The 23,999-nt window shown below is 50.2% G+C and overlaps 1 protein-coding gene and 1 long non-coding RNA gene across 6 annotated transcripts in view; one reads left to right on the top strand and one right to left on the bottom strand.

The window, feature by feature from the left end:
• LOC146760598 (uncharacterized) overlaps positions 1 to 23,999 on the top strand; it is a 343,150-nt gene that overhangs the window by 267,891 nt on the left and 51,260 nt on the right. For 3 of the 5 annotated variants that reach the window (XR_014947596.1, XR_014947592.1, XR_014947591.1), the window contains one exon: positions 13,561 to 13,645. The gene's annotated coding sequence lies outside the window, so the exon portion shown is untranslated. Of the gene's footprint in view, positions 1 to 13,560; positions 13,675 to 23,999 lie in introns of all 5 variants that reach the window. The other 2 variants (XR_014947594.1, XR_014947593.1) reach the window with 1 other exon arrangement.
• On the bottom strand, positions 18,282 to 21,045 carry LOC116653958 (uncharacterized). Its single transcript, XR_004308641.2, has 2 exons — positions 19,216 to 21,045; positions 18,282 to 18,979 (listed from the first exon to the last, which is right to left on the bottom strand). It is a non-coding gene; the product is annotated as an uncharacterized LOC116653958 (long non-coding RNA).

Consider the following 23,999-nt stretch of genomic DNA (forward strand, 5'->3'; position numbering starts at 1 on the left):
CTCTGTGATAACTTTCTGGACTGAAAGAGCCTTGTTAACAGCAGTACCATGGCTGCCATGGGGGAGGTGGGCTGGGTGCTGCGGGTTGGGGGGTTGAGGCCTGTGGGAAGCATCTTTGCCATCTGTACTCTGCAGTGCATCTCTGTGCAGCTGCCTCGTGTGCCTGTGCTACAGTTAACTAAAGTACTTGTAGAAGTTCTGTTGGTCACATTCTCCAAATGCTGGATTTACACTTCCTGCCCTGTGCCTCCACACACCCCTCTGAGGATGAGGGGAGCAGCACATTGGGCGTAGGGCAGCTGGTGGTGCAGCTCTTTGCTTTGTTGGGGCTGGAGTCAGTGTGCAGTTCAAAAAGGAACGAGTTCGAAGGAAAATTGTTTCCCACAGCCTTATTTACCCAATAACAGTAAATGTTTAACGATCTCTAAGTGGGCTTCAGTGAAACCCTGAGACTGCAATTGTGTAAGGAAGATGGCGAGAAAGAGATTAGAAGACGTGAGCTGAGTGTCTGGTACTCCAAAAAGGAATCGGGAGCTGTGGTGCTGCAGATTGTGCTGAAGTGACCCTTGCTGAAGGCTGTTTCTCTCCCAGATCCTGGTGGCCACTGACTGCACTCCAGCAGAGCACAGCACGGCTCTCAGCCGCAGCACCAGGGAGTGGAAAAAGTAGTGAGGGTGCTGAGGAATGCAAACAGACCAAGACTTAGTGCCCAGTTTGCTGTTAGGAGAGCACGACCCCTCCTTCCAGTCTGGGATGCCAGAATACAGGATTACTTAGGTTTAATTGATTCTGCCTGTGGGTAGCAAGATCAATGTAGTGACTTTCTGAGGTCCTTTTCAGCTCTGCTTTCTATTATTCTAATAATAGAAATTCTAATTGTAGATTTCTGGGATCTGTTAGGGAGCCCAATGCAGCAATAGCTGGGTTGTGTCAGTTGAATACCTTCCTCCCCCGGGTAAAACTCAGGGGACTCAGGAGAAATTGCTTCTGTTTTGCCTTAGCTTTTTTTGTTTGTTTGTTTGCTTTAAATTAAAAAAATACTGCAGTTTCATGATTGTCAGTTTTACCATTGGCTGCTGTAGGAAGAAACCTTAGCTTGGTGTGAATGGAAGAGAGCTGTGTGGCGATACCAGACATGGAAATTGTGCATCTGGGCTGAGAAGTGCCATTTGCACATTCCTGCCACGGTCCCTGCGCCAGTTCTGCGTGGCACCACTGATTGCTGCCAGGTTTTATTTCCATTGCAGGAATAGCGTGCTGCTGCGCTTTTCCAGCTCTCTTCTCCCTCTCTACCCCCATGGTGAACTGCGAGGCTCTAAATATAGGTCACCCCAGGCAATTAGGGAAGAGCTGCTGTTTTCGAAAGATATTCAGCAGGCAGGAAGCCCAGCTTCCAAACGTGCGATCAGGTGAGATGGTGTTTGGCCTCAGCCAGTGATTGACAGGGGGCCTGCGTGTGCACAGATACATTATTTAAACATGGTGAGATATAAGAGATCTTCTGCACTAATTACTTCGAAGGCTGTATTAATCACAAGACACTTTAATACTCAATCAATACTTGCATTTGTCAGTGACCTTGTAAATCTCCTCCAGTAACTCTGCCGTGTGGCAGCGGCTGTCACTGAGCACTTGGGGGAACACGGGCTCCAGGTGCTTTGTTCGGTGCTGCTGTGGCTCCAACCTCTGCCCAACTCTGTGCGATGCCGGTATCAGAAGTGCCCATGGGGTCCCCAGGATGGAAACAGGATGGATGCTGAGGCGGCCACACAGTTATGTTCCAACTACGGTGTCACGATTTCTGATGTGAACTGGGATATTCCAAAAGGCATCATGTGGCTCTGGAAGCCTGTGTGAGGTGGAACCTCTTTCATATCTGACCTTGATACCACATCTGCAGTGCCAAATCTGCAGATAACTAAGGCATTTTGTTGAGCTTTCCATGTGGCATTTTGTCCACAGTAAGGCTTGTTTTCACTGCAGAATCCCGTCTGTATTGGGGTCAGCACTGCGTTCCCCAATCTGGCACAGCGGTCGGATGGCACCAGTACCCACGTGCCGCATCTCCTGCCCTGTGTGCATCATGCTCTGTGTGGCAGTTTTATCTTTGCGCTCCTTGGTAGAATCCATGTGAAGAAGTCCCATCCGCAGTGCACCCGGGCTGCCTCCCAGCTCTCCACACTGCCCGTCTGTAGCCACCCAGGGCCGTCATCCCAGGGCTGCTCAGCTGCAGCGGGAGCTTAGTGCTTTGCTCTGCTCTCAGGCCATTTTTTTCTATGCTTCTTTTTTATTATTTTATTTTATTTGTGGTCCCTGTCATTCTGCCGGGGCAAAGGGGTAAAGAGATTTGACACTAAGTGCGGGGAAACGCTGTATCTGGAATCTATCTTCCAGACGGTGAAAGAATAAAAATTCATGGCAGGACAGCCGCTGCTGACACGTTCCCAAAGACATATTGCGGGCAGCGTTATTTATTGTGGCACGGAGTTCATAGAAGTGCTACCTCCGAGCACCCGGAGAGATCCTAAAAAGCCCATCTCCCATCAGGTGGGGCAGATTTATGGCGGAGCCGGCGGAGGGGTCGCGGTGCTGGCGGAGGCGGGAGCCTGGCTGTGCTGCTGGGCGCAGCGCGATTGGGCAGCGCAGGGCGCGAGCCGTAATGCCGGCCATAAAACTGCAGTGACACGCTGCCTGCATGGCAGTGCTGGAGGAGGGGATGGCCGGCTTCCTGGAGCTGCGTGGGGCAGCGCGTGGCCCATATTTTAGGTTAATGCAGAGAAGGAGCGGTGGGGGCGGGTAGGGACAGATTGATGATCCCATGGGGAGCAACGCGCTCCCCGTGCTGGGGTGGAACTGAGCTGCAGCGCTGCTGGGACATGGTGCGTCAGGACGTGTAGATGTGCGGCCATGGCATGGGGTTTCACCTCAGCTTCAGCTGTTGGCTGTACCAGAACTGACAAGTACCAGTAAAAGAAAATGAAATAATCCGAGTGTTCCAGTCATAAATGAGACAGAGTTTAAGGAGGACAGGTGTAAGTGGGCATTTCACTAATTTTCTATTGTGCCGCATGTTCAGCTGTTATGCTGAGAAGTATCAACACCTTCCTTCCTCCTGTGCTAACTCACTTGAGAAAAATCAGGCAGCAAAATAAAAAGAAGTAGCGCTTGATGGAGGTGCGTGACCTGGAATTACCTGGAGGCATTTTTCTACACGTTGTTTGAGCTTTGCTCTCCTGCACCTCTGTTGTCTCATTGCTCTTCTCTCACCTTGGGTGAAATTTGGATTGTAAGGAATTCATTTGTGTTCACAGAGTGACATTGCAAGTTGCATGGAGAATCAATGCACAGGTTGGCTGACAGCCAACATGGTGCTGCTGGAACACAGGGTGAAGGCGTGCTCCAAACGCACTGCTCAGCCCCAGCCATAGAGTCACCGTTTGCTGAGCTGTCCAGGAAGCAAAACCCATGTTGGCTGTAAGCTGCACAAAAACCTTGGGGGTCTCTAAGGAGCTCTCTCTCTGTCTCTGATGGTGTGAATGTGTTCCTTAGGCCTCAGTGCACCTCAAGGGCTCTCAGAACGTTACTTCTCTTGCTCCTCTGCAGACCCCATTTCCCACCTATGACAGTGTGCAGAGAAATAAGAATTTCAGCTCCAGCAGAGCAACCACAACCACACAGTGAGGGCAGTAGGAAGCAACAAGGCTGATACAACGCGGGAGCTCGGCTAAGCCAAGGGCAATGAGCTTGCTGCTCAGTGGCTTGTCCTGACTGTGTATCTGCCTGCAGGAGTGGATTTTTCCTGCGGTGTTTGGATGTATAAGGCAGTGGCACATGTCAGCGCCAGCACAGGATCCCATGTTTCCCCCATTGCTGGGGTTTGTTTCCTCCTTTGGTGCTACCAGCACTCAGCCCTGTGTGCTCTTCTCTCTGTCTCAGTGTCCCAGGATTCAGCTCTTGCCTTTCCTATCTCCATGCCAGCACTTCTCCCTGCCCTTCCTGCTGTTGTCCCCTCACTGCCAGGCACTGGGCATGCTGCTCGCTGTCTGCCCGGCCCCCTCAGGAGGACAATCTGTGCTGGCCCCAGGGCAGCTGGAGGCAGGAGGCCAGAGGCTGCTTTCCAGCTTCATAAACCCCTGGCGGTATTCAGAGTCATGATTCCCATGTTCAGCCGTCTGCGCTCTCCCTGGGATGGCTAATCCCTCAGTGCAGGGCTGCGGGCACAGTATTGATCCCTGTCTCTCTGAACCTCGGCTGTTGTGCCACTTGTCAGACCTCTGCAGGAGCGTTCCCAGAGCTGGGGCACTGCCTGCAGATACAGGGCCAGCGGGAGGGCTGGGTGGAGGTGTGAGCTGGGTGGTGGGATCCCATCCCAGGGGGCTGCGGAAGGTGTAACATGCACAGCACTTCCTGCTCACTCTCATTGTTGAAATGTAGGCTGCTCCAAAAGTAATGCCTCCTGATTTTTGTTGTTGTTTTTGTTGTTTGTTTGTATTTTTTTTTAAACATGGGAATTGTGGCAGATACAAAGGAAGCAGTAGTGCTATTTGATAGAGCAAATTCTCAGCTACAGCGTTTTTTGACATAATCACCTCTGTTAGCTGTGCATTTTCACAGTGATGAACAAGAGCTTGCACGTAGTGCTTGTAACAATCTGCACCAGTGGAGGTGATTGCTGTTTCACAGCTGCTACGATGGTGTCCTTGCTAGGAATGTGTTGCGCATGTAGTCCAACATTCACTGTGCTGACACCCACTCTTTGGTCTCTGTAAGTGTTCATAAGCATCCGTGGATGTCATTGGATGCCGTGTGTTCACATGGAGGAATTCAGTGACACACTTTTTTTTCCCATCAGATACCATTGTGTCTGCCCCTCTGCTGCCATCTCTCACATGGCACCAAAACCTCGCGGTGTGTTGGCAGGGAGGTTCAGACTGCGCTGCTGTACCATCCACCATCCACCTTTAATGTTGTGAGCCTGTACCATAAGACAGGAGGCATTACTTTTGGAGCAGCCCTGTACTCGTGGAGCTTTGCGGGGTTGTGCTGCTGCCATCAGGCACTGCAGGGCGTGGGGCCGTGCACAATGTGTCCGGCATGGCTGCAGGGCCCCTTCCTGCACACTGCCCCAGGACTCAAGGCAGGGCTGCAGGCCCTGGGACTGAGGCTTAGAGCATGAATGGGAGGGCTGAAAGAGGCAAAAGGAAGGACTTAGCATATTTTTAATTAAAATAACAAGCTGGGGCCTGTCACTACATGGATTCCTTTGTATCCTGAGTTCCTTTCCCTCTTTTCATCTCTGACTTTTTAGATTAGACACTCCTGGAGTAGGGATCACATTTTCTTCTGATCTGGAAGAGGCCTGGCATACTCTGAGAGCCGGCATTGTCCAAGCAGTAATGAGAGAAAGCAGAAGTGTGGTTGTGCTGCTGTCTTACTGCTACCTGCCATCGCATTTGGTACTCAAAATTGTTGTGCTTAGCATGTCCGTAATGCTGAGGGTTGTTAGAAATTAATTCTCCTGCCACTTCTGGGGTTGGTGTTGGTGAGTCTGCTTTGTTTGTTGTTGGTGAGCCAGGAATGGAGGCACAGAAACACCAAAGTTTTCACCCAAGGAAATGGGAGGAATTGGTGATAGCTGCTGGGTTATGGCATTCATGTGGCACAGAGCTCAGCACTGCTGCGTGCCCTGCAGTGGGTGCAGAAGGATGGCTGACATGCCATGCATTTGGTGTTAGAAGAGGAATTAGTTCGCTCAGTGCGTGGCGTAGGATGTTGCTCTGTTACGTGTGCTGGCTTTGGGCTGAGGTGAACACACCACTCAGAGCGGTGGTGATTGTATCACACGATTGGAGATTTGTTCTAACAGTGGCACGGCCCAGCTGAACAGATTTCATAAGTGAAGCTTGATTCTCGTTCCATGTAATTTAGCATAAAACCTAGAAAAGAAGCAAAGCAAACTGAAGTAATTGCAAAATACAATTTTTAATAGAGCTAATGCTCTGGAGGATCTGTGTCAGGGGAGCAGGGTTTGGGTTTGTTTGTACAGATGGGACTGAATGGCACTCAAGCTGCTGCAGGGCTGCTCTGTGCTCTGGCTGTGCTGCAGTGCGCCCTGCGGCTCCCAGGGCAGGGGGATGCACGCAGCCCTTGGTCAGACCTTTTCCTTTACTTCAGGCTTTTCCCGTTTGTTACACACATCCCGGAGGTGGCTCCTACGTTGTTCTGGAAGCTGTACGTACCATGGCAAGTGGCAGTTCCCTGCCTTGATCCCACTGACTCTTCTGCCATTAGGAACAGATTCCCTGACCCCCCGTAGCTTTTCAGAGGGCAGCAGGTGTTCCTCTGGCCCAACAGCCCCCTGTCAGGTGGGTGTCCGTCCTGCCTAGGCTGTGGGCAGCACTGCTGCCTTCTGACCCACCTACATTAATGAGGAGACGCTGCTAATTTTAAGTGTGCTCCATGCTGACCCTGAGCAAGAGGTGGGAGGCTGCCAAGGGCTCCACATCTGATCATGTTAAATATAAAATACAATAAAAACAGCCCCCAAATGAGCTGCGGCTCTGCAGGGCCCTCATGCATTTCTGCTGGGTCACACTGACCCTTATCTGTGTAAGACTGTGTCACATTCCTTGTCTCTTTGTATGTCTCACCTGGGCCATGAGATTCTACCACTTCCCCAATTCAGTGAGGTGGGAATACAAATGGCAGCTGGTGGAAGCAGCCCCGATGCCTGGCCAGAAGGATGTGACCAGTCTGTGGTTTCCCACTTTGGTTTTTTTCCCCTCTAAACTACTTGAGAGTGCTCACAAATTCGTTAATCCATTCTCGTGTTCCCTGGATGTAATTTGCTGCTCTTTGATGTTCGGCTGTGCACCGCACATCTGAGCACTGCCGATGCCGCTGTCTGATCACAGCGCTGCTCCGCACTACGTTCCATAGCAGATGGCCTTTGTAGGCTGTCCTGCACTTTCTTTTCATGATCTGAAGCTTTCAGATATTAATAGCTTTGCCACTAAATATCTTCGTACCTCTGATTAGAGATTATTGTTCTTTTTTAAGATTCCTGCTTTACTGACAATGCCTGGTGTCGCTTTTAATTGTTGCATCTGCTCCAGCTACATGAGAAAATCCCCAGCCACATGTGCAGGGCTGATCCCAGCCGTGTTATCGCAGGGACGGCCTGAGCCGCAGCGCCGCTGTAAGAGGGTGCATGGGCCCAGCCCCCAGCAGCTGTCCCTGTTAGTGACGGTGTGAGGGGCCGCAGCCCCCCGGCACCGCCCGGCACCGCAGTGCAATTCACTGTCTTTGATGGAGCGCTCACTGCCATCTCACTGCCGCTCTGATCTTCCTTAGCTGTGTGGCCCTTTAAATATCCCATTTCAAATGGGAATGAGAAAGTGATCTGGTGGAGCCCTTCCCATCTTTTGGATCTGCGCTCTTATTAAGGCTTCCCTCGCCCGTATCCATCACTTTCTTCCTTTCTGAAGGAGTCAGCTTGATTCAGTACTTTTGGGACTCGGTGACATTAATGTATCTGTTTTATGTAACACGGGGTCATTATTAACAGAATCCTAGATCATAAAAAAGGTATAACAAGAGAGAAGGAGGGTTTTTCCCCTTGAAGATAATAGCAGTCACGCAGAAGAAGAGGAGGGCAGGGGTCAGCGAGCTGCTGCCTGATTGGGCGCTGGCGCTCCGCATTGACATTTCTGCAGTTTCATCAGAAAGTCTAAATAATCCATGTGAAAACGCCGGGTTATTTACAGAAGATATATATGCGCTGCGTGAGCCTGCGAGATACTGAAGACATAATCTTGGCTCTTGGTGCCTGCTTTTGTACGGCAGTACCCCTGCTGCTGCTGCTGCTGCTGTTGATGTAAAGATGCACACAGTCTGCGAGGCAGTGCGTGGCTGTGGGGAGCTGGGAGGGTGGGAGACGTGGGAATTTGGGAATAGTGAAATGAGAGCACTGTGGGACTTGGTCAGGGGGGGAGGCAGGAGGGCAGCGCTCTGGGGATGGGGAGGGGGTGCCTCCCCCCGAGCTGGGCACTGCAGCGCCGTGGGGGTCAGCAAACCATGGGGAGGGGCTGGGGCTGCGTGGGGCTCCTGCCCAGCACTGGGGAGCATTCCTAATTGGCATTGAATGTATTTTTGAATCTTCCATTTTTGAATGGTTTACAGTTAGCTGCAATGCCTGATGTGCTTTTCTGGTTTCTATTTTAATTTTTTTGCATTTGTTAGAAAATTGGTTTTCTTCTGTATAAATTGCCGTGTTTGTGGAAGGGAGGATCTGGGATATTTTCTCTGTGGGATGTGTCAAAGAATCACAGCACGTAAAGGGAGCAGCCATCACGCAGTGCACAGAGCTCCCACTGCTTCCCCCCATGGTTCTGGCGGTGCTGGGCGGCTGGGTCAGTGCTGAGACATCAGCACTGAGACATCAGCACTGAGACATCAGCCCTGGGCTCTGCCCTCGGTGCTGGGAGCAGAAAGGCACCGCGTGGCCCTGAGCTGAGCTCCCCGGCATCAGCTCTGACACACGTACGGATCAGTACAACCAATTGGGTTCCTACTGTTGTTTGGATCCTGGATTTTAACATGTAATTATTTTCGGCACAACTATGAGGATTAGAGACATCTTGTAAAGGGAAGGCTGAGCTTTATGCACTATTGGGTGAGTCCAGAAGCAGCAGCATCGGGGAACCCGCTGCACTACAACAGATTAAAGCTCTGATGAAATGGTCATGTTTGCAAACCAAGCTTGAGTCCTCAAGGTGCGTGCTCAGCTGAGCCTGCAGAAGAATAAGTCAGTTCTCTGAAGCAAAACGCAGTCAGAGCCATTTGACGTTTGAGCTCAAAACCCTTCTTTCAATTTGCTTTGAGATTAAACTTGGCCACAAGGTCACAGCCTAGGGGGGAATTTTGGAACAATTTTCAAGGCAGCTAATTTGGACACTTTTCAACTATTTAAATGCAAATACAAATGAATAAATAATTTATGCATTGCTTCGAAAAATTTTCATGTAAGAACACACAAACTGTCCCACAATTAGTATGGCCTCTCTTCAGAGCAGCTGGATGCTTGGAAAAACAAGTTGTGGAGCTGGGAAAGGGGCCACTGGCACTCGGTCCTTCCCACTTGTGTTTACCTTCATATCTGTTGCTTTGACTGGGCTGTTGGAGGGCGAGTGGGACTGTGACAGTATGATAATACGCACTTGAGAAGCGATTATAGACTGTGTTAGAGAGTTATGGAAAAGTCATTATTTCACCGTAGGAAAGTTAAATGGCACGTTTAGATAAGACTTCAATTCTTGAAGAATTCCAAACTGTGGAGCCAGACCTATCAGTGGTCCAAAGTGACAAAATGGTGTTAGCTCTGGAGGATGTGTGTGGGTTGATACCAGAAGAGGCTTTGGCAAAAGCATGCATTGTCTGTTAGTGCTGCACCGCAGGAAGGTCCTGCAGGGCAGTGGCCGGGCTGGGCTTCCATCAGTGGCTCACCTGAGCTTGGGCAGGCGCTCATGGCAGCTGTCCTGAAGCACCGACAGCCACTAAGCTCTGCTCCGTGGGAGGACTGCTCTCCTCATGGACAGGAGCTGCGCTGCCTCTGGGGGAGTGTGGCTACCTGATCCCATAGAGACCTGAGAAATACCTGCAGGTGTTTCAGAAAAACCATTTCAAGCAGCAGGTAAAAATACAGTAAATTGGCAGTTGAACAAAGCATCATAGAAAATTAGGAAAAAAAATGGTTTTTTCTGTTCTTTTTTCTTTCTCTTGAAAATGAATCTGAAGTTAAATAATTCATTGCATCAAACAAAATATTCTAATGAGACCAAATATTTTTTAGTTTAGTTTCAGGAGTATTTCCGTTCAGTACAGGGCAGTTCTTCAGGGTCCAGCTTTGCAGTCAGCTGCCAGACCACAGTCATGAGCCACGTCCCACCTGTGCACCCAGAGCCCTGGTGCTGTGGGCTCAGTGGGACGCTGTGCAGGGCTGTGTGTGTCTGCACAGTGCAGCCCGGTGTGTCACTGTCCTGACTCCACCACCCTGCCTGGTTCTGTGCTTGGTGCCGGGCTCCTTTTCCTTCAGCTATTAATGGCCACGGTGAGGCTGCTGGTCCTTTCAATTACACTGTAGTGAATCCCTTAATCTCTTTAAGTAGCTACCCTAGTCTCAGCTCATCACGCTCTTTACCTCATGTAGCATCTATATCCCAATCCTAATCTGGAGCTGAAAGTCAGTAGTTGTGGTTTGTTTTTTTGTTGTTGTTGTTGTTTTTCTTCCCTTACCTTTATTCTACCTGGGTTTTCGTGTACCTGAGGAAACGAGAGAAGCATTGTACTGTGCTGGGCCAGGTGGGAGCAGGTGAACTGCAGCTGGGGGTGCAGCTATACAGCAGCAGTGCTGGCATCCAAACAAGGCTGTTGAGGTTCTGAAGGGGAGGAAAACATTTTTTTCATGCATTTTCATTGATTTTCAATATTGTACAAAACCTAGTCATGTAAAGCAATAACACGGAACAGATACAATCATTGAAAAACAATTACAGATCAAATGCCCACTGCTGAAGTCAGCCACACACTCAGCCCATGCTCTGGGCCAGGCCCCGTTGGCTGTGCACGGTAAGAGATGCAAACCAGGATTAGAAATTGGAGGACTGCAGAATGGATTGGGTTGGAAGGGACCTTAAAGCCCATCCAGCTCTCATGCTCACCCTAAGCCTTCCTCTGCTTGGGGTGAAGCCCCTTTAAGCACGGGAGGGCTGCAGTGATGCATCTCAGGGCTTCTCTCCAGACTGAGCACATGCAGCTCTCAGCCTTCTCTTAATTAGGTGTAATAATTCGGTGTCCCGTTGGGATGCCGTACTGGTGGGTGGTTTTCCCTGTGCAGGGCAGTGCACCCCTCACCCTGAGGGGGCCGCTCCCTGCTCTGTTCCTGCTGAGCTCCTCTGCATTTTCAGCATCCTCGGTTTAGTGGATTTTCTGTGTTGTGGTTGGGCACCGGGAGGGGCAGCGACCCACAGCCGGGCCGCGCATCTGCCTGTCCCCGGGCACAGCGCGGGGCCCGACGGTGCCGGGAGCCTCGGGGCTGGCCCGTGTGTGGCTGTAACTCCTGGCAGGGTGCGACATGCCCGTCCGCCCGAATTAGCGCGCTGCTAATTGCCATCGGCCGAACACAAGCGGCCCCGTGTGTGGGCACGCGGCGGGACAAAGCACGAGCAGGAGCTGCCGGAGCCGAACCCGCTCGGAGCGGGGGCTGCCCGCATTGCTGCCGGCCACGGGCAGGTGCCCAGGCAACCGCCGTCCGCTCTGTGCCGCGTGGTGACGGGTCTGGAGCCCGGCCCGTGTCACGTCGGGGCTGGGCACGAGCTCCTGCGTGCAGCCCCAAACCTGGGGAGCAGCCCCGGTCCCAGCGGAGCCCCTTCCTGCAGACACTCAGCTGGGTATGGGGGTCGGGGCCGCCTCCCCCTCTGTCCTCGCTGTGTCTCCCTAAGGATGCAGGAGGCCCCGGGGCCGTGCAGCACTGGTCCAGCCCCACCTGCTTGGAGCAGCCCTGGCAGCCCCTGCCCGGCCTTGGGCTGATGAGGGGTTCCTGCTGCTGGCATCCTGCAGCGGGGAGCGATTCCCAAACGCAGGAGGGCTGTGCTGCCCGCCCTGCCGCCAGCAGCCAGAGAAGGGGGGGGGGGGGGGGGTTCTCCCATGTGTGGCAGAGCCTGCAGGGAAAGGAACGCTGCTTCTTTCATCTAATCTGCCGGAGGACGGAGTAATGTATTCTGTAACTAATCTGGAGGCAGCGATGGGGCTGTTCTCTCATCTCCAGCACAGCGGCGGTGACTGAGGGAATCTATCCTCAACATACCTGCCAGAGTCCCGGTAATTAATCCTGTTATGTGGCCAAAATGAGAAGCCTGAGCTTTCTCTTTCTCTGCTGCTCCTCAAAGGATCCCCTAAGGATCGGGGATGTGCAGAAAGACAGACACGCAGGCGTAGGGCTTAACCTTCCCTCTCCCTTTACCCCAGTGGTGCCAGTATTGCTGTTCCTGACCCATCCCCTTTTCTGCAGCAAGTCGCAGCTTTCCTTGGGCTGGGAATCAGGCTCCTGTTTAATCAGGGCTGCACATCTGCATCTTACCTCCCAGTCACTGATTTCTGGGAGTTTTCTGGGCGCTCCTCTCTTACAGTTTTAAATGCGACTTTCCTGAGAAGCTGTGCATTATCTGCATTATCTGCATCACCTCACTGTCTTCTGTTCCTGGAGTTTTTATGTGTGTGCTGGAACAGTGCAGAATCTCCTGCTCCTCCCCCTTGCTGTGTTTTGTTTGTTCCCTTTTTCCCAACGTTTTTGTCAGGATTTTTCAGGATCATTAATCCTGCACTCCATGGCAGCTTAGTTTCCTTAAGGATCTTTAGTGCCAGAAGAGTGTGTAGAAGATGAGCCTCCACAGTGTCCAACCAAATCCCATCTGCTCTCTGGGTGGACGTGAATCCGTGTGCAGGAGCCTCAGCTTTGGGGCTCCCCCAGAGCGCCGTGTGTACCCATGTGCCAATTCAGGCCCCACTGTTTCCTACCATTTTGCCCCTCCTGGAAATCTGACTTTTCTGTTTTACAGTGCCGTGGTTCATCCTAAAGCTTATTTCAAAGATGTGTCGCCTTTTGATTCTCTGATACACGGAAGTAAAGAAAATTTGGCCGTTTCATGTTTGGGCTGTTTTAAACCTCTTGCTGGAGGACCATCTGCTTTTGGTGATGTCACTGTGGCACGCCAACCTTCCCGACCTCCTCCATAGCAAACTTCAGTGCAGAGAATTAATTTAATTTTGCTGCCGTGTCCTTATCTTTCTTAATTCCTCCCTTTGCGCCTTGATCATCCATCAGCTGTGCTGGGTGACTGACAGGCTTCCTGCTTTTGTGTTTGGGCAGGTTTTATTAGCTCTCCTAACTCCAGCAATTGTTCTTCAGGATCCTTGGCTCGCCTTATCACGGTTCTACATTTCACTTGCTAGATTTATGTCCTGTTCCATTTTCATTGTTTAGAAACAACAAACTTCCATTTTTCTGAAGGTAACTTTTATTTCCAGCAGCTTCCTGCTGTCTGTGTTCTGACTCTCCCTTGTATTCGTTTTTGTTCCTTGTGCATCCACTCCCTTGCTTATTATGTGAAAGGAGTGCTGGGCTGCGGGGCTTAGGCAGAAAAGTGAGACTGCAGAACTTCTGTCTTTGCTGATAGACGGGTCAGAGTGAGGCTGTGACACCAATAAACTCGCAGGTTGTTCATTGGCGAAGTCACCTGTGTGCAGCTGGTGTGGTTGTATGGTGTGAAGGCAGACAGCTGGAGGGTGAGCTGGGAAGTGCAGCAAAATGGGTCTATCATACAAACGTGCTGTACACCAGCTTGCAGATGGAAGAGTTGGAATGTTTGGGAATATTGACTGAATTTGAGTTGACCACAAATTAAGAATATTATTTACTAACTGTGATCAGAGTTTCTGGTTCTTTTGTGCGATATTCCAAAGTCGTCTGGATTCCTCATGTACTCCGTATTGTTTTGTTGGCAGGCGCTGATCTGGAGAATTTGTACCAAATATTTCCAGGCTGAGTAGGACCCATCGCTCCATCCCCGCTCCTTGATGCTGGATCCTGGTACGTTGACTTCACGTTTCCATATTGAGGTAAGGAGGTCTTCTATGACCTCATTTTTCTTAAGCCTTGGAGAAGTGATTTTTGTGTGGGTCCCTCCTGAGAGGTGTGATATAAATAACGTGGATTAAAAGAGATGTGATTACATGTAATGCAACCATGCTGCTGTCTCAGATTTTGGAGTGCTTTGTGTCTTTTATCCTCTGCCATTCTGGTAAGCAGCAATATTTGCTTGCTCTTTCATAAATGGCTGTATTTCTCATATGGCGGTCATTTCTTAAATGACTGTTTTTTGATAAATGCCATCTGCACGAGGTATTTCCTAGCACATGGTTTGCTGGGTGGTTGTCTCAGCTCCTCTTGTTTTCCATGTAGCGAGATGAAGGAAAAGGTGTTTTTTGAACAAGACCATCTGTAACGTGCTGTTGTTTTTTTTCTGGGTATCTTCAAGCCATTGCCATGTCAGTTTGTAGCTCTCTGTGGGCTGGAGAGTTACCTTAGGGACTCCATTGGTTAATTATTTGTCTCAGCCCTAACTCTTAGTTTCTGTCACTAGAGGACAGGCCAAATGATCAGTGTCCTTGGCTTAATCTTCTTAGCAAGGGAGCTGTCCCTTGAATTTCTGCTCTAATCAAACAGGCATAAGGGATGATGAGAAAATAAGATTTCTGGCTTGTTTCATATTGCGTGTGGATTGCTGAAAGTAAATCATATTCCGATGATCTGTTTCAGATCTTAAGTATTCCGTTTCCAACACTTACAGTAAACGATGTGCTGGCAGAAGGAGTGGAGTTAAAAGCCAGCCTTCTCTTCTGGCTGGTCTGGAAGTCTCTCTCTAGGTTTCCCATTAGATTTGGCACTGAAGATGCACCCGTTGTCCAAATGTTATAATTTCTTTCAAAATGATGTTGTGCGTAACTAGAATTCACCGAGTCACTGTGAAGTACCTGAGTTTAATATATCTGTGTGTCTCAAGTAAGCTAATAATAGAGTCATTCATAAAGGCAGGGATACTCTGTAATAGCAGAGCTGTGTTTGTGTAATACTGATAGCAATAGAAGGATTAGTGGTAGGATTCACACAGCACCTATCGGTATCTTCTGGCTGGCTGGAGAAATGAAAGATGTAAGTTTGGGTTTGGATTTTTTTCTTGATTTACTTTTTTGTCCCTTAAGGAAACTCTGTCTCTTGCTTTCTTCTTGTGTTTTGATCTGAAGTATTTTGTTTACAGTGTAAGCGCATGCTTCAATTTCTTGAGAATCATCAGCTTTACAAATTAAATTGAAGCCCTGGGAAATTCTGTGGAGTGCAAAGACGCGTGTTCTCTTTGTGTCCTCACTCAGAAGATCCCAAGGAAAACATCTCCTTTCTCCTGTTCAGTCAGGAACCTTTTCAAACGTTTGTGTGTTTTGTGTGTGGTGAACGATGGGCTTCAGGTTTTGTAAATTGAAACCCGAGGTTTGAGTGAGGAATATTAACACTGCAAACCCAGCTTCCTTGAGCTTGAACGAATATCCTCGACTTTGATATGAGAATGAGAAGGAAAGATTGATGAAACAGAGGAAGTACAGACAAGCAGACAGAAGGTGAGAGATGGAAGAGAAAGATAAAAGAGGCTGAAATGCAGAATGTTTCAGACAGTTTAGGGAGATGACGCTGTGTGTTTGTTTGTGCCATTTATGAGCTGTCGAGTCATTACTAATCTTGTATTGTAAATTGTTGTATTCTTTAAAAACATCCAGCATCTGCAAATGGAATACATTTTGGGACCCAGCTGTTTCAGTTTTCATTAATGACTGTACAGGGCAGAGGAAGCAGGAAGGTGCGGAGGGACCCACAGCCCTGGCACATGGCTGTGCCCTGGGAAGGTTGGGCTGTGAGAGGGTGAGACAGGAGGGCAGTGTATGAGTGTATGAGTGGAGCAGACTGAGGGCAGCCACTGACCAGGCTGGGTCAGTTTGTGGGTGGTTGGTTCAAGCATCTGTAAATAGACGTGGTGAGAAACAAGCCGTAAGGGATTAGATGGGCAGTACTTCACTGCGAGGGGGACTGAGCTAGAAGCCTGTTTAATTCATGGCATGTGGGTATGCACACATGGTGAGCAGGTAGCTGTGCCTCTGGTGTTACCGGTAATCAAAGCCTTGTATCCAAATAATTTGTGGAGCAAGTGTGTAGAGATGGTACAGTTCCTGGAAGCTGGGGCACGTATCCATTTTCATCACGTGCATTGCTTTTTAGCTTCATTTTAATTACAGAAACTTTCATTCTCAAGATGAGACTGTCCTCCTCAGATGTCATTTCAGTTCAAGCAAAACAATGCTGTGTTAAAGATGATCCCCCTATAGTCATTTCTGTTAGCAGGAAATATTTCTGAGCTCCAGTAACACTTAACAGTGGAGTTTGGGAAAGAGTAAAGCCTTGAGGGATGAAAAGTGTTTGTAAACATCTGGGCAAGAACTGGCTTTTGTTTAGCTGAATTGTAGCACTTGAAAATAGCCCAACTGGTCAGCACAGGCAGGTACAGCTTTCTTCGGGCAAATGCTGAGAGCTCTGAAGGCTTCTCTTGCCTCAAGAAGCCCAAATCCCTGACCAGCTTCAGGAGAACTAGCAGTGCTGGTTCTGTGAAGACCAGGCTGTGTCTGAGTTGAGGAAGCCTTTGTTTCCTTCACTTCTGCATGTTGTTGTTATTTTTCTCTTTGGATCTGATAGAGTCTCAGTCTTGAAACTGAAGGCTTTGAATTCAGTGTACAGTGGTGAGAAAACTGCTGTTGTTTATATTGCTGCTCTGTTTGTCATGGACTTTATTAGCATTGTGTTTATCTGTTTATTGGCCACCTGTTCTTCAGTGAGCACTAAGAAGTGGAGGAGGAGGAGCACTGCCACGTTTCAGTGGACACAGAACTCCCGAATCACCTCCCGCATCCCAAGGGGCAGCAGGGAGCCTGGCTCAGAGCAGGGCTCAGCAGGAGAACTCCTGCTTCCCAGGGCACTGCTCAGCACAGGGCAGGCCTGTCCGGTCCCACTCTGAGCATGCAGTGTTGCTGCTGGGCACTGCTCCGGGTGTGCTCTGAGCACTTCTTCTTGGGCAGCATCAGGGAAAATCAGAGCACAAACAGCATCCCCCGCCCGGCCAGAGGGCAGGTGCTGCCCGGCAGCGCTTCACCGCGGCTGGGCTGGTTTGGTTTGTGGCCATGGCAACCGCTGCATCCCAAGAAATTCATGCTTCCATATCAGAGGGCAAATAATGTCTGTGCTGCAGCTTTTTCTTCGAGTGAGGCAGTTCTGTTTTGCAGTCAGGCAGTGAAGCACACTGCGGGTTTTACTGACAGCCAGAAAAAGGTTGGAAAGCCCTTGTTTGTTTCTGGGCTTGGCATGTTTGGCCTAAAGTTGGCTCTGTCGTGGGGTATGTGAGAAACATCGTTAGGGAGCATCAAAAATGAGGTCCTGCTCCCTGAAGCCGTATCCTGTCTATTTGCTAATATTTTCTGAGGTTGGTCTTCAGTTTAAGTATGTGTTGATCTTCTGGTGTAAGGCCGTAATGTGTTTTTTTGTGGTAGTTTCCCTGTATTTTATTTCAGTACTGAAAATGGAATGGGAACATACTTGCAGCTCATCATCTGGGTGATGTGCTGCCATTTGACAGGCAGTTCTCATACCATCTCCCAGAATACTCTCTTTAACTGGCACAGAGGCTCTTTCAGAAGCTACAGTGAAAGTCAGCTTTTGTTCCAGTGGCTCCAGAACTCTCTGGTCCCACAGCATAAGCAGTCCAGCGGAAGGACCTATGGTAAGCAGCAAGCATTTAATCACTGTTTGCAGTGTTTACAGTAAAAAGTTTAATTGTAAGGATTTGCTGTGGATAAGGATAAATTATGAAGATATTTAATGGTTTTGATGTGTTTCTCTACTTGCCAATGCAGATGAACCTACATTGATGTCCCCACCATGCATAAATTAGAGAGGTTTCCCTAGATACCAGCTGATTCTCTTATTGTTTCCCTTACTGGGAGATACAGGCATGTGGCAGGTAATGAGAGGTTTCCTTTCAGCTTCTTCAACAGATAACATCTTGAAGTCGTCTGTCTTCAAAATGTTCAGGCTGTGGCTCTTGACTGGTGTAAACCAGCACGACTCCACTGAAATTAGTGGGGATAGCTCGTTAGCCTAAGAGGCTTTGCCCATATCATCCAGCCTGCGCTAAGAATATGGGGAACATGACAAAGGAGTCTGAATTGTGTTTTCCTTTCTCCCTGCTAACATTCCTGCTTCCCAGCAGTATGTGTTGCACAGGTTTCCAGAGCTCAGGAAATTCCTGTGGCTGCAGCACGTTTTCAGTGGAGCTGGGGTTGGGTTCCTACAGTTTGAGGTGAGAATGGGGAGCGTGTCCCTGGGCTGTGCCCCAATTCCTGACGTTCCGGAGCAGGGGGCAGTAGGGCTCGGGCTGACGTGTGCTCAGACTACCCAGGGAGATCTGGGCTTGATCACAGACTCCTCCTTTCCGCATAAAAATGCTGCTGACATTCGCCTTTGTGGCGTGTAAAGCACCCACACATACCCTTTAAAAAAAGCAGGCGTATCATGCAGTAGAGGTTATTTCAAAACTTCCCTTGTTTGATAGATGCTGATAAGAAGGCCATGCTTGGGTTAAATCACTTTATTCTCCAGAGCCGTGTGATGGCTCAGTGTCTGTACAGCTGTTTGTGTGACCAGCGCCGTGCCAGGGGAAGCCGTGTGAGCACCCACTGCCCCATCCCGCACCCACGGCCCCGCAGCTCGGCCAGCCCTGCCCACAGCGGTGAGGGACGCTGGAAGGGGACTCGAAGGATCTTAGAAGTTTATGCTTACAGGCACTGAGGCTTTTTTTTTTCTTTCTAATTAAAGTACATTAGTAGCGATAGTGGTAATTATAACATTAACAGCAGCCAGAGCAGGAACAATTAGGGCTTCTCTTCTGGCCAATTACTGGCATCTCTGTGAGTGTCCGCACAGCCGAAGCTGCAGGATCCTGTCGCAGCCCGTCGGCTCGGAGCTCTCACGTGAGCTCTGGAGCTGGAGCGGACGCCGCGTGTTTCCGGGCGTCCTGCAGGATCGTGGTGTGTCCTGGCCCCGGTGCCTCCAGACCCACCTTCCAGCCCGAACACCGCTTAAACGTATCGTTTGTTTTCAGTATAGGTTTTACATCTCTGCCTTTCATTCTTGTTCATGAACGTCTGGAGTGTGATTGGAAAACAAAAGACAAACGCAGACGTAGCAGGCGATCTGACAAAGGACGCCGTTACGGATCTGGCAGGCTCCACCGCAGCGGTGGTAGCGAGGAGATGGCCATTTGCTGATTGCCTGGGGTTGACATGGCTCGGTTAGTATGCTAATCCAGCCTCTCGCATTTAACATTCAGATCAGGTCCGTGCAGAGCGCGGCGCCGGGAAGGGGTGGCTGCCTGGAGCCCCGACCGCACCGCAGCCATCGCACACACACCCAGACCCGGCGGCTCTGCTGCCATGCGCTCTGTCCCTCTCGCACACCCTCTCCCCTCTCGTCCCCTCCTGCCCTCCCTGGTGCACACGCGTACGTACCATCCGAAAAGCTTCCTGCAGATGCTGAAAAATAGGAAATGTGGAAAAGTCATGTATGATTGGCTCATTCCTCTGCCTCCTTGTCCCCAAAGATTCCCACTTTAATAGACCATGTGTTTCTGCTGCTGGAGAAGCCCAGAACGTAATGCGCCAGAATTCAGGAAAACAAAGCAAGACGAAGTTTATCATCCAAAGCAAAGGGGTGGCATTTTTGTAGCTCACATACAACGTAACAGGCACAAGGAGGCTTAAAATTCCCTCTGTCCTCTCTCCCCACCCAACCTCAGCCCAGGAGAAAGAAAACATTACAATCCATTCGTTCAGGGCAGCCATCAGATGCCCAGGTGGAAAGTCAAGCTTGCTCCTGTTATTGCAGATGATTGTTGCTTTTTCCCGTGAGCTCGGAGGCAGGGAGTTGCAATCCCCCACCTGGCGTCAGTGGTTTCCAATTTCCAGAATTAAGGAAGGAATTGTTTCCAGAGTCAGTTCTCGTGGTAAGGTCCAGCAGATCCTGCAGCCACAAGAGAACTTAATTCCTCAAGCTCCCTTTTCTTTGTGTTTGTAATGTCACAGCAGTTCTGGAAAGGCATATGGAGAATCATCAGCTTCTGCTTGCATTCAGAGGGCTTCGGAAGTTGCATTTTCAGAGACCAGGTCAGATGTGGGTAAAAATGAGTCTCCATCCGACACAGAAGCAGACAAAGCTGTTTAACCTCTGAATTATAGCACAGCTCCATAGGTCTGCCTTCTGTTGTTTCATGCTCTAAGCAAACTGCTTCTTGCAGTTCTCCCTCCTGGTGCCAAGCACGTATTCCAGCTGCAGCTCAGCAGCACAGGGAAATTCCTTCCAAGTCCCCGGCAGAGCAGTCGGCGCTTTCCAAAGCTGCAGGCTTGATTGTCCTTGATTATTTTATTTCTTTGGCTCTGATCCAAGATGTTTCCTGTCATCATTTCAGTGTCTTTTCTCATAATCCCTTTTCTAAACATCATCAACAATTAACCGTTTTTCTCGTATCTACAAACACATGCACACACAGGCAGGCGCGCATGCACACACACTCCACTGAGTCTCATCAGTGTCTTTTCTGCCTTTAAGTATAAGAAATTACAGCTTCTCATTAGCTGAAGAGCATGTTTTGAAAGGCTTTGTGTTTACTCACTTTGCAAGTGATGCTGGCGCTTTTAATTATTCTCCTTTTGCATATCATAAGAGAGCAGGGAGCTGCTCCAGCCAGCCTGGATGAGCCGCGTTCCCAGGAAGGCAGGAGGAAGGAATCGTTTTTTTACCTCTGCTGCTGCTTTCTTCCTTTTCTGTCAGCCAGCCAAGGAATCCCCCCAATGCTCTTACGTAGCAGATACCAAAACTGTGAGTCACTTTTCGCTCCCAGAGCAATAAGTCCACCACATCTGCGTGCAGAACGGCGAGCGCAAGGCTGGAAATTTCTCCAGGCTGCCAGCATGCCCCGGCACCAGTTCTCCAGCGGTGACTTTGTTTTCCTGCTCTTGCTTTCTCTCCTCGGCTCCCTCGTCCCTCATTCCTCCTTCCGCCTTCCCCATTTTCTTTCTTCCTTCCTCTCCATCCGTCTCCGTGGCTGGCAGCGGTAAGCCCGGTGAGGTCTGGGTCCCTCTCGCCTTCTGTGGATTTTTTTGTGTGCAACTGCAGCAGCCTTTGGCTGCTCACTCTGCCAGGTTGGATCACCAAAGACACACGACTCGCACACAATGAATAATCAATACAGATATTGATCTGCGGAAAATGTTTGTAAATTCCTGAAAGGGGAATCGGGAGCGCGGGACAAGGGAGGCTTGTGGGGGACGACAGGGTGTTCTGGGCAGCGGCTGCCGCAGAGCTGGGTCCAGAGCCCGCGTCCTGCCGCCTCCGAGGTGACGGGTGCTGGAATGCATGCGCGGGCGGGCGGGCGCGGGGGCTTCTGTATTTTCATGTCTCTACAGCTGCTTCCTCCAAAGAATCGGGAGGCGAGCAGCTGAGAGGCCCCGCCAGTGCCATGCCTTGGCTGCGGTCCAGCTCTGTTTTGTTTCCATCATCACACGCCACTTCAGAATTTGCATAAATACAAGGGTTATTTTCTGTTGCGTCTCCTGAAAGATTTAAAAAGATGGAAAAGTGTTTATGTGAGGAGGGACTGCTGTCTCTGGTCATCGTTTCTGGGATTTGCTTTCAAATCCACGCGTTTGAAAGAAAGGGAGGTAGAAAGGAAAATAAGGGGCCATGAGAAGGACCTGGAGGAGGCTGAAAATGCTTAAATGTGGAAAAGCGTTGGGCTGTGCCATGCGTTCTCCTGCGGGTGCTATTCCATGCGGGTGCGATTATGGAGCGGGGCCGAAGTCCTCCAGCCAGGGCCCTGCCCTGCACGTGAGGCGAGGCCAAGGCAACAAGGGTTGGGGCCTGGAGCTGCTGCCGGGGCCCAGGAGTGGAACAGCCCATCCTCCAGCTGCCTCTGCTCCCTGTGGGCTGGCCTGCGTGGCCATAGAGCCCTGCTCCTGCCAGCGGGCAGCTGCAACTCACCGTGCAGCATCATCCCTCCCTCCTCAGCTTTCCTGTGGTTACAGAGAAAGGCACATGCTGGAGGTGGTGGAGGACACAGCCGTGGGACCACCTAGCACTCGGTCCCTTCTGTCAGGCTGGGGGGCTGACAGCACAGGCCCTGGGGGAGGCTGGCAAAGCAAAGGGTGCTGCTCAGTCCTCCAGGCTGCTGCCGGTGGAGCAGAGCATCCAAGCAGCCTGGTGCCACCGTCGCGGGGCTGCTCACCGCTGACCCCTGCCATAGCCATGGCGGCCGAGCCCTGCCATCCTTCCCTGCAGCGCCGCTGCTGTTATCAGCCCGCAGCAGCCGCCGGGAGGCCGATGGCGCTTGTTCTCCCTCCTGCTTCTGATTAGCTCCTGCAATCCAATTAGCAGAGGCATTTATATCACAAGGGGCTGAGGTGCCCCTGCTCATCACGGCGGCTCAGAGCCAGTCATAAATTCTACCGACACGACATCTTTTCTGTGACATGGATTAATTACGGCTCTGGGCCTCTGAGAGCAGGTTTGCAGAGGATGGTACACACAAATGCAGGAGTTGAGAACAGACCCTGCAGCTCAGCTCTGCTGAGGGCTGCAGCTCCGTGCACCCCAGGTCCGAGTGAGGCAGGCAGGGTGGCTGGGGCATGCTGCAAACCCTGCGCCATGTCCATCATGAGAAATTGGTCGTGATATCTCCCTTGTATGCTGCAGAGCAGAGGCTGAGCAAAGTGAGGAGGGCTGTAATAGTGCTCTGCTTTGCTAGGTGAGGTTTTGCAGGCCAAAGGCAATGGCACAGGTATTGTGCGCTGGCAGGGCACAGCCCGCAGAGGTGGATGTATGTGCACAGGGAACATCCCTGCTCACTGTGCCTCGCCAGCACCTGCTCCACCTTCTTTGGTACTTCTGCTCCAGAAATACCACTTTTCTGGAGCTGTTCTGCTGGCTCCGTCTTCGTGGGTGGGTTCCCTCCAGTTGCAGTGCCATCCCATTCAGGGGGATGAGCACCCAGGAGAACAAAGGGAGCAGGAGCACTTTGTGCACTTGTATCTGCCTGCCATTGTCTGGCTGTGTGGTTCTGTGTTCTCTGAGCTCTGGCACCTCTCCATTTGTTTCCCTGGCACTGTCACCTGGCTGTTTGTTTGTGTATCAGCTCCTTACGAACTGCTCAACATCCATTTATTGAGTCTGTTCTGCTGCTGCTTTGGCTGTGTGTCTGTCCCAGCCTTCTGACAGAGACACTGCACCATACCAGACCTGCTGGCTTGTTCCAGCCATGCACCAGTGCACAGTGCTGGGCTACCTGCCCACTGTTCTGAGTGCATGCATCAGCTGGTGCTGCCAAATTCTGCTGTTGTGTTTCTGTGTATTTATGCTCTTCTCTATTATTGAAATACTATTGTGTATGAAGTCCATAGAACTACCTTGTAAATGCACAAGTAATTTGGGTTTTAGAGAGAGGAGAATACATATTAAACTTGGTAGCATGTCAGCTCCTTTTGTTCTGTTTCCTTGGTCATCTGATGGATCATCAGATGTGGCTCCTGCTGGTAGAACAGTGTGGGGTTTGTTGGTTTGTTTGTCTTATTTTGGGTTTAAGTGGGAGAAAATAGATGTAGCCCAAATAGAGCACTATGAATGAAGTAGATACTTTTCTAGTAATAGGACTTCTTTCTTATTTTTTCAAAACAAAAACATCTTTTGCTTTGGAATGATAGTAAATCCTGCATTCCCTGACCCGTACACATGTTGTCTGTTGTCAGACCAATGCCCTTGTTACTCAGCTGGTACCTCGCACCAATGGCTGGAACCCAGTGCAGCACAAATCCAGGTGGGGATGGGTTGTTCCCATATGGGAGGGGGTAGTCAGCCAGCTCACACCCCTACCAGCAGTCAGCTGAGATCTTCACATTAAGAGTAATGTTTTAATTTATGTATTTGTTCTTTGAAAACAAACAAACAAACAAAAACTGTAATAGAAGCTTCAGACCTAAATTTTGGAATGAGGTCATTAGGCTGCAAGATCCCAGCATTCCCTCTGAGCATAAAACCAGTAAGGCCACAGTTCTGAAGTGGAGCTGGCTTTGATCCTGTTTCAGATTTCCTTGACTTTTGTCATTTCTGAATCACATTCCCAATGCGTCATCACCTTGGTCAGCTGCTATCGCTCCATGGTTGATTCCCAAGGTCAGCCCACACTTTGCATTGCGCTGCCGAGTGGTTTGACTCCTGATGGGACTTTCCACCACATTCTGGGGGA

This window comes from Coturnix japonica, chromosome 6, assembly GCF_054131305.1.
Source record: "Coturnix japonica strain WE chromosome 6, WE-NBRP24, whole genome shotgun sequence".
NCBI lineage: Eukaryota > Metazoa > Chordata > Aves > Galliformes > Phasianidae > Coturnix > Coturnix japonica.